At 37.9% G+C, this 8,959-nt stretch overlaps 1 long non-coding RNA gene across 1 annotated transcript in view; it reads right to left on the bottom strand.

Annotated features, from left to right (window-relative positions):
- Positions 1–369, bottom strand: part of LOC126822698 (uncharacterized) — a 79,867-nt gene extending 79,498 nt beyond the window's left edge. The window contains exon 1 of the long non-coding RNA XR_007680937.2: positions 233–369. This is a non-coding gene — a long non-coding RNA (uncharacterized LOC126822698). The remainder of the gene's footprint in view (positions 1–232) is intronic.
- Between the last annotated feature and the right edge of the window lie 8,590 nt (positions 370–8,959).

Here is an 8,959-nt window from a genome sequence, read left to right on the forward strand (position 1 = left end):
CAAACATTACAAAATATTCACACAAAATTGAAGGGTATTAAATTATTATATATTTTTGTATTTTATGGTTTCGTAATGGGCGTGGTGTATGCACCACTAAACTTGTATGCGGAACATGTAGAAACATTAACAGAATAAAACACGCAACTTTTTAAAATACAATCCGTAAATCTGTACAGAAAAATATAATTCCGTCTCAGAAAATAAAACTAGAGAATTAAAACGACCTTACCTTCTAATTTCTCAAGTTATTTCGTTTCCTAAAAATACTATACAGTGATAGAATTTTATAGTAACCGGGTTAAAATTTGTAGTTATCCTGTGAACGGAATGCGTCAAGTTGATGCGTGGAATTGTCTTTTATAGCACAGTAAGGACAGCCCACGATACTTCTTCACCTTGGTTGTCGTGTGACTTACAGAACATCGTTAGCAATCAACTCGGATCGATATATATTAGCTGTGGAGTTTTATTGTTCGCTAAATATGTGAATAAAATACATGGCGATTATGTTTTCAAAACCCACCTCATATATTATTGGTTTTATAATTTATTGAGACAGGTATCCTTTGGGATTGATGTTGTTTATCGTATTTTGTGTTTTAAGGTTGTCATCGCATTTAACCTTTATGAGATTAACGCCCTTTTTTTTCCCTTGTAAAATGTTTATTCATAAAATTTAGATACATTATCATAATTGACACCACGATGTGTTTATATATAATACAATGAATTGGTTGAAAGGTGAGAAAGAGAGAGAGAGAAATGAGGTTTAACGTCCACTCGACGTTCAATTTTATTTCAATAATTCGCTCGCGCGTAGGAGTCTTTAGAAGTGGGAAAAAACCAGAGAACCCGGAGAAAATCGAAGAGGTTGGACAGGAGACCCTACTCCTTGTCACGTACAGCCGGGGAATCGAAACCACGCCAATTGACTCAATGACGTGCTAGCCATTCGATCATCCAACCCCATTGGTTGAAAGGACTGAAAAGTGCGTAACGTCATATTTTCTATTTGAAGATTAAATCTTGGAAACTGACATTGTATTTTGAGACTAACATCGTATCTTTTGGGACTAACATCGTAACTTTGATACTAAAATCGTATCTTTGAGATTAACATCAAATATTTTGAGACTAAAATCGTAACTTTTGTTACTAACATCGTATCTTTGATACTAAAATCGTATCTTTGATACTAAAATCGTATCTTTGATACTAAAATCGTATCTTTGAGATTAACATCAAATATTTTGAGACTAAAATCGTAACTTTTGTACATCGTATCTTTGATACCAAAATCGTATCTTTGAGACTAACATCAAATATTTTGAGACTAAAATCGTATTTTTTGAGACTGTATCAAATATTTTGGGACTAACATCGTATCGTTGATACTAAAATCGCATCTTGTTGACTAACATCAAATATTTTGAGACTAAAATCGTATTTTTTGAAATTGCATCAAATAATTTTGAGACTAAAATCGTATCTTTGAGACTAATATCGTATCTTTTGAGACTAACATCAAAAATTTGGAGACTAACGTCGCATCTGTTGAGACTCTCGTCGAACCTTTTTAGACTAATATCTTTTCATATTTACAGATAATACAAGAATTACAGTCGGTCCTAACCGGAAGCCAAACACAAAATCTTATGGAAGATTTAGACTAAACATGAGCCATAGCAATGGGGCCTTCCCTCTGTTGGGCCATACTAGAAACCCGTCATCATTACTCGAGTCGGTGCAGAACAGTTTGATGTTAGACCCCATTATATTTCATTTCGTAGTAGAAAATGTTTATCTACAAATGGCTATCTAAAAATAAAATGGACGTAGTATCGACGTTTAGCGCCCTTGGTAACCATCTTTACAGCGTTGTTAAAGGACAATATTGGTGTCAGTTCTATCACATATGAGATAATGACTGGCACCAATATTGTCCTTTAACAAGATAATGGGTCTTTAAACTAGGGCCGGATTATTACCTTTAAAGGCCCTAAACCGCAAACTATAAATACTAATATTTATTATTTTTGTATATCTACTTTTTCTCTTTTTTTATTTATTTATTTTTTTTTTGTTATTTTGGGTTCTGGTTTGGCTGCAACATTTGCATTCATGATCCATTATAAATCTGGCACTGGAAAAACAAAAACTCTGTCAGGCTCCTCTTACCTCGAGGCCTTAAGCACGTGCTTGTTTTTCTTAATGGTTGATCTAGGTTTGCTTGAAGCCCAAGATGGTTGACTTTATCCGACCTTGGTAACGATTTATATTTGATTGGTAAAAACCACATGGCCATTGTGGTTAATTCGGTGAATGTAAACAGAACTCTTCATGTTATTCTAAAAGTAATCTTAATAAAAATGTTGGGGTTTTATTTGATTTGTTGTAAAACATATGTCCGGTAGTGGTCAGTTCTATCATTTCGTTTGATTAGTTTTAACCTAGGTTTTAAGACTGGTCAACAGCGAGGTAGTAATCATGTTATTGTAATAATATCATCTGGTTTTTATCACCGGAAAATGATCTGAATATCATAAAAGTTTAGTTTTGTTTAGTCAACCTTAGAAAGTAAGATGCATGATGCTAAAGCTAAATCTGCATATTATAGCACGTCGAGCGATTGGGTGGCCGAATGATACGCGCTGTATCATAAGGTCTGTCATTGAGTCAACTAGCGTGGTTTCGATTCCCCGGTTGTACGTGACAAGGAGTAGGGCCGCCAGTCCAACCTCATGGCTTTTTCTCCGGGTCCTCCGGTTTCCTCCCACTGCTAAGGACCCCTACGCGCAAGCGAATTATTGAAATAAAATTAAACCATATGTCAGTCCCGAAATGATCTAGTTTGTGTCGTATGGACGATAAACCTCCATTCTCTTTCTTTAGCACGTCCTTTTGTTCGCCCCCCGCCCTCTATCTCCCTCCCTCTCTCTCTCTCTCTCTCTCTCTAACAAGTCCTTTTGTCTTTTTTGTCCGACTTATCGAATTTGTGGTTTAAGAGTTCGGGGTAACAACGCCTTCTATAAACCCTTTTGTTTATTCTTTAAAAATATATACTATTCAAAAAAAGTAGGGGATATTATGTAAGAGCTAAATCTGTCTATTAAATGTCTTTTTGTGGTTTCAAATGTTATATACATTTTTATTTAGAAATGTATTCACATTGAAAGGATTAGAACATTGTCGCCATTTATTGGAGACTTTATTTATTATTGTAGCTATGGTACTTGACAATCGATGCTACCTGCTCAAAATTTCGAACCTTCATAATATCGCTCAGAATAAAGAAATTTCGATGAAAGGATTTTTAATCTATTCATTTTTCATTATCCATGTTTGACCTATTATTAACAAGAATGTCCAGCTCTTTATCAAATAATATTGAAATAATAGTTTTGTTTTTGTGCTCTGAATATACCTGGAAGCTACACTATATAAGTACTCGTATGATAGGACTAAAGATACCATAAAAGGCGAGGTTTCTGACAAGGGCTTCTGTCTAGTCATTCGGGTGGGACGAACAATCGAGGTCCCGTGTACACATTGAGCAGGTCGTAGCCCCATAGCACACTGTATGGCGTATGCCCGTCTTCATTAGCCCAGTTGGTACAAGCAGTAGGACGTTAGGAAAAGCACATTTCATTTTATTTCACCATAATAATCGTGATGTAATTAGAATGACAGTATGATTAAATCCTTGTCCGTCTTCATTTGGTCAGTACAGTCGAGTAGGGTGTTAAACCCCGTTTTATTACATTTCATCATACAAAGTAATAATCCTGGTATGAGTATGATTAAATCTCTCGCTCGCTGGTCTGTTTATCTCCTGTTGGGGTTAACGTCTGCTTCCGTAATAAATATAAATAGATTTTATCGTGATCTCGGTTTTACCAACAGGATTTGTCGTGATTTGATCGATGAAGATTTCTCGATTATATCAGGCCTAATATAAAAAGGTAACTTATTAACTGATATACCAGGGCTGGCTGACAAGGATTGATTAATCAGGTTGACACAAACCTTTGCCACCAACAAGTACAATCATTAAATGAATCATAGACACAAGAACTGCAACTGTAGTGTTATTATTGTCTTGGTAACAGACCATCTTGTGAATCTGCACATTGAAATCACCCGAAATGGACAAACTGAACTATGCAGTTATCAAGTACTTGCAACTGAAAGGACAATCTGAATAAAAAATAGATCTATATTTCGTTTCGTTTTTTATACTTTCGATCTCCTACACTACATGAAGATCTGACCGGTTGTAGCGACAGGTCGCGTCAGGAGTCATACGAGCGGCTTTTGACCCTATGACGTCAGACATTTGATTAACCAATCAGCATTGATGTTACTAGTGGATTACACACAGTTCCATGCAAAACACGCCTAAAGCTCGACGTAACAGACCGTTTCATTGGCTAATCCCTCACACCATTCAGAACACATCAATGATAATAACTCGTCCAGACCCTAGTGTAGTAAAGTCAAGTAAAACGAAATTTTAAACTATAAAAACGAAACGAAATAGGATCTGTGTTTAACCAGATTGGTGAAAGGACTAACCCCAACACAGATACATGCCTACATGATCTCACTTCAAGGTATGGTGCTCCTTCCTCCTCCACAGTAATAAGCATGGCAGAGAGAGAGAGCCTTGGCGATAACCCGCGTCCTAGAAGGCCAGGAATAGCAACCATTCAAGAAAACATTACCCGCGTCCTGGAAAACCATGAATAGAAAACATTACAAGGGTGCATGCCATGGTGATGGCTGATCGACGATTGACCACTCGACATATTAGTATTTATAGTTTGCGGTTTAGGGCCTTTAAAGGTAATAATCCGGCCCTAGTTTAAAGACCCATTATCTTGTTAAAGGACAATATTGGTGCCAGTCATTATCTCATATGTGATAGAACTGGTTAAACACGTTCCAAATATAAATTTATCACAGAGATCATTGCAACGATTGACCACTCGACATATTGCCAGTGTTGTGGGCATCTCTCATGAGACGGTTGAGCACATTATCGCCAACAAGTTAGGAATAACAAAAGTTTCTGCAAGATGGTTGCAAAGCTCATGACTGTGGGTAAGAAACGTGTCAGGTTCCTGACGTCCCGTGACAATCTGTGCCGTTTTGAAGCAGGTCGTGATGAAGTTTTGGTCAGAGTTCGAACCATGGACGAGACCTGTTTTCAAAATTGAAAAAGGAACTAGCAGGTCGTCATTTTCCTAGTAATGATGACGTCATGTCAGCTGCGAACGACCTTTTTAGGGTGGCTGAAGAAATTTTCAGCCTGACCGGCATCCAGGCCTTGTAACATCGTTGGCAAACATTGTGTACACCTCGAAGGTGACTACGTAGAAATAAAAAATATTAATAATAATTAATTTATATAGAGCCGACAATTCACCTCAGCGAGCTGCTCTCCGGTGCTTTACATAGGTAAAACTAATATAAAATTACAACAATCACATTAATCCATAAAAAAAAGACATAAACAAAATACAGAGAACATTATTTAGTACACATGGTAAAAGTCTGACACAAACACAGCTAGAAGAACCGTATTCTATCAGTTGTATATTTGATTAAAAATTTCGGTTTTAAGATACTTCTTTATACCTTTAATGGAATTTGCGCTCTTGGTTTAGTTTGATATTGAATTGCATAACTTCGGAAACCATAGACGTTGTATAAAAATATGTCTTTTACAGATAGGCTTAGAACGTACACCCACCCACAACTCACTCGTGCGTAGAGGTCGTTAATAATTACAATAACGAAATTCATATTGCATTCAATTCATCCCACTTGTGGATGCTTTAGGCGTATGAATGTTTTCATGTGGGTTAATAATAGTGACTGAACAGCCAAGTTTTCACACTTGATTTGTAGATAGACAATGTTTCACATTTTCGAATAGAAGGTGGCAGCGAATTCCATAGAACTGATGCGTTATACTGAAAATTCCTTGAACCAAATTTCTTCATGTTATAAACCGCTACATCTAACAATAATTTACTCTCAGATCGCAGGGATCTTTTGATGGTAGTGAGTCAAGAGATTCTGATATCTTGGTGCTGTTTTATTTAAAGTTTTGTGTGTCAGTGTTTAAATCACATCAAAGCTTGTTGGACCAGAGATGGTAAAATCTTTATTCGAAACAGAAAATCTGATAGCTCTGATGGACAAACTAAAATATTTATTGCAATTGAGATTCCTGGTTATAAACCGAATCCAGAAGAGAGAGAGAGAGAGAGAGGGAGAGAGAGAGAGAGAGGGAGAGAGATAAATAGGGTTAAACGTCCACTCGACACAAAGTCGGTGATTTCGGGACTAAAATATAGGGTTTAATTTTATTTCAATAATTCGCTTGAGGGTAGGGGTCTTTAGGAGTGGGAGTAAACCGGAAGACCCGGAGAAAACCCACGACGTTGGACAGGCGACCGTACAACTGGGGATTCGAAACCACGCCAGTTGATTCAATAACCGGTTTGATGATACAGCGTGAACATGCTAACCATTCAGCCATCCAACCCCCCATGGATGGTGACGCAAAACTCCCTATATTTATTACTAGAAGAATGCCCGGCTTCGGTCGGGGGTCATAACCCCGAAACCGGAAGTGGTAGACTAACGCCACCTGGCCTATGTTACTCCCCGGTCCGAGCTACCCCTATACCCCAAATTTCAGACTCGGGGCAGACCTAGTGTAGCCGCCAACCCCGAACAGACAGACAAACGACAGTCACAAATATATATAAGATAGATAGATAAAAGCATGAAAAAACGACCTACATTTGTAGTTACCAAGCTTCAATAAGCTAGAATAAATGTACTCACAAGTTCATCCCGTACGACAAATTATCGTGCCTTATATCTCTCGTTCAGGTCAGGGTAATTAAAATTTAGACAAAGCGGCGTAATACCGACAGGGAGGAATCACAGCTTACAATGATCGAAGGGCAAGAACCATGGCTTTCACTTAATGACTTATTATTAAACTCAACACATGACTGTGAAACACTACTATGTTAAAACAGTTGACTTATACACCTGGGTGATCAGATGAAATAGGGTTTAACGTCCTACGGTACTCCAAACTAGGCTAATGAATATGTCGGTATATTAGATTCAACGTGCTATCGTCTAATTTCTAACTTCTATTCATGTAATTTTTAAATTAAGACAATATATAATCCAACTTCTTCTTTTGTTCAGTGTAAATTTTAATTCTATTTCATCTTATTTCTGTAATTTAGACGAAAAACGTCTTCTTCATTGATGGCATCAACGAATTTTTACACTTCTGCCTAGCAAAAAATTTTTTGAAGTCGTTTAGTGTCGCCACTGCGTGCTCATTTGGTGATTGCGCAGCTGGATGTTGATATAAACGACTAATCTCGGTCACCCAGAACCTCCTAGTCTTCAACATACGGAGGGTCTGGGACCGTTGTCAATATTTGCGTAACCGGGAGTTTGGTTTTTAATGTGGTTGATTATCCAGTCTCTTTAGCCAAGTCAAGTAAGAGTTGCGCCCCTTCCCAAATAAATCCCATAATTCTTCCATTAATATAAACAAACATGAATCGTGACGACGAATTAGGATTAATTTTAAAAGCATAGATATGGCCCATGAAGAGAGAAATTTTACAATAAAAAATTAAGAGTGTTAGATATTGAACTGGCATGCAATCAAATGGATTTTTTGAAATGACATTCTTAAATTAATTTCTTGGGCGCAAACATCTTGTTTTAAGAGGAGTTGCCTCCCTTAGACGTTCTTTATGATAATGTAACAGACTGGATTATCTAGCCAATTTTTCACAAATGTTGACAACGTATCCAGACTAATATTCGTAGAATATTTTTCTGGATGATAGAAACTAATAAACGACTCGCTCTTCGTCTGGAAATGAAATGGGGTTTAACGTCCTAATGTTCTGCTCCGACCTGGGCTAATGAAGACGGGCATACGCCATACAGTGTGCTATGAGGGAAATTTTGCCCTGACAGCGGCACTACGGCCTACTCTTATATCGAATTCCAACTGTCAAGGGATCTTTCATGTACACGCCAATGTGTACACGGGACCTCGTTTTTAGTCCTATCCGAACGACTAGACAGCTGTTCTTGTCAGGCCCTCCGTCCTGCATCACTGACAAGGGGGGATCACGCCGGAAAATCTGGATGAACTTTCTCAGCCAATGCAGGGATCGAAGACCTGACCTCCAGGCTAGCGAGCCAGCGTCTTAACCACTTAGCCACCGTGATCCCCCTTATAAACCTGGGCCTTTTAGCATTTTTGTCATTATGATTAAATATAGTCCGTGATTGAAAATGACTTTTATCATTGATAAAGGGGCCCAATTACAGGAAGTAGATGAGAAAAGAACATGTTTTAGAACAATGATTCCCATCCTAGGGTCCGTGAAATTTATTGGGGGGTCCGCAAAGTCAAAGGTGTTCATATGGGTGGGCAGGAAAGAAATAAAATGTGTGAAAAAGAAAGTCCGGATATTTTTAGTATTCGTAATGAAATGAAAAGGGGGTTTAACGTCCTGGTCCAACTGGGATAAGGGAAACGAATATCTGCCACACAGAGTTCTATGAGGACCCGGACAGCGGCACTACGGATCACAGTTATAACAACTTCCAACTGCCACGGGTTATTTTACGTGCTCCTCAATGAGTACACGGTACTTTGGTTTGTCATCCGATCCAAACGACTCTACGTTGTCCCTTGCAAGGCCCTCCGTCCTGCACCACCGTGGCCCCCCTTTTAGTAATCGAAAAATAAATTTCTGTTGCTAATATCAAAGTCACATTTGTTCTGATGCAATAGAAGCGCAGGAACAGATTATTTTATGACCCCTCTTTTTTTTATTAAATTCCGAAATTATCACTATTTGTATATTTTGCATAAACTTGCTATATC

The sequence above is a fragment of the Patella vulgata genome, chromosome 5 (assembly GCF_932274485.2).
Source record: "Patella vulgata chromosome 5, xgPatVulg1.2, whole genome shotgun sequence".
Classification (NCBI taxonomy): Eukaryota; Metazoa; Mollusca; class Gastropoda; family Patellidae; genus Patella; species Patella vulgata.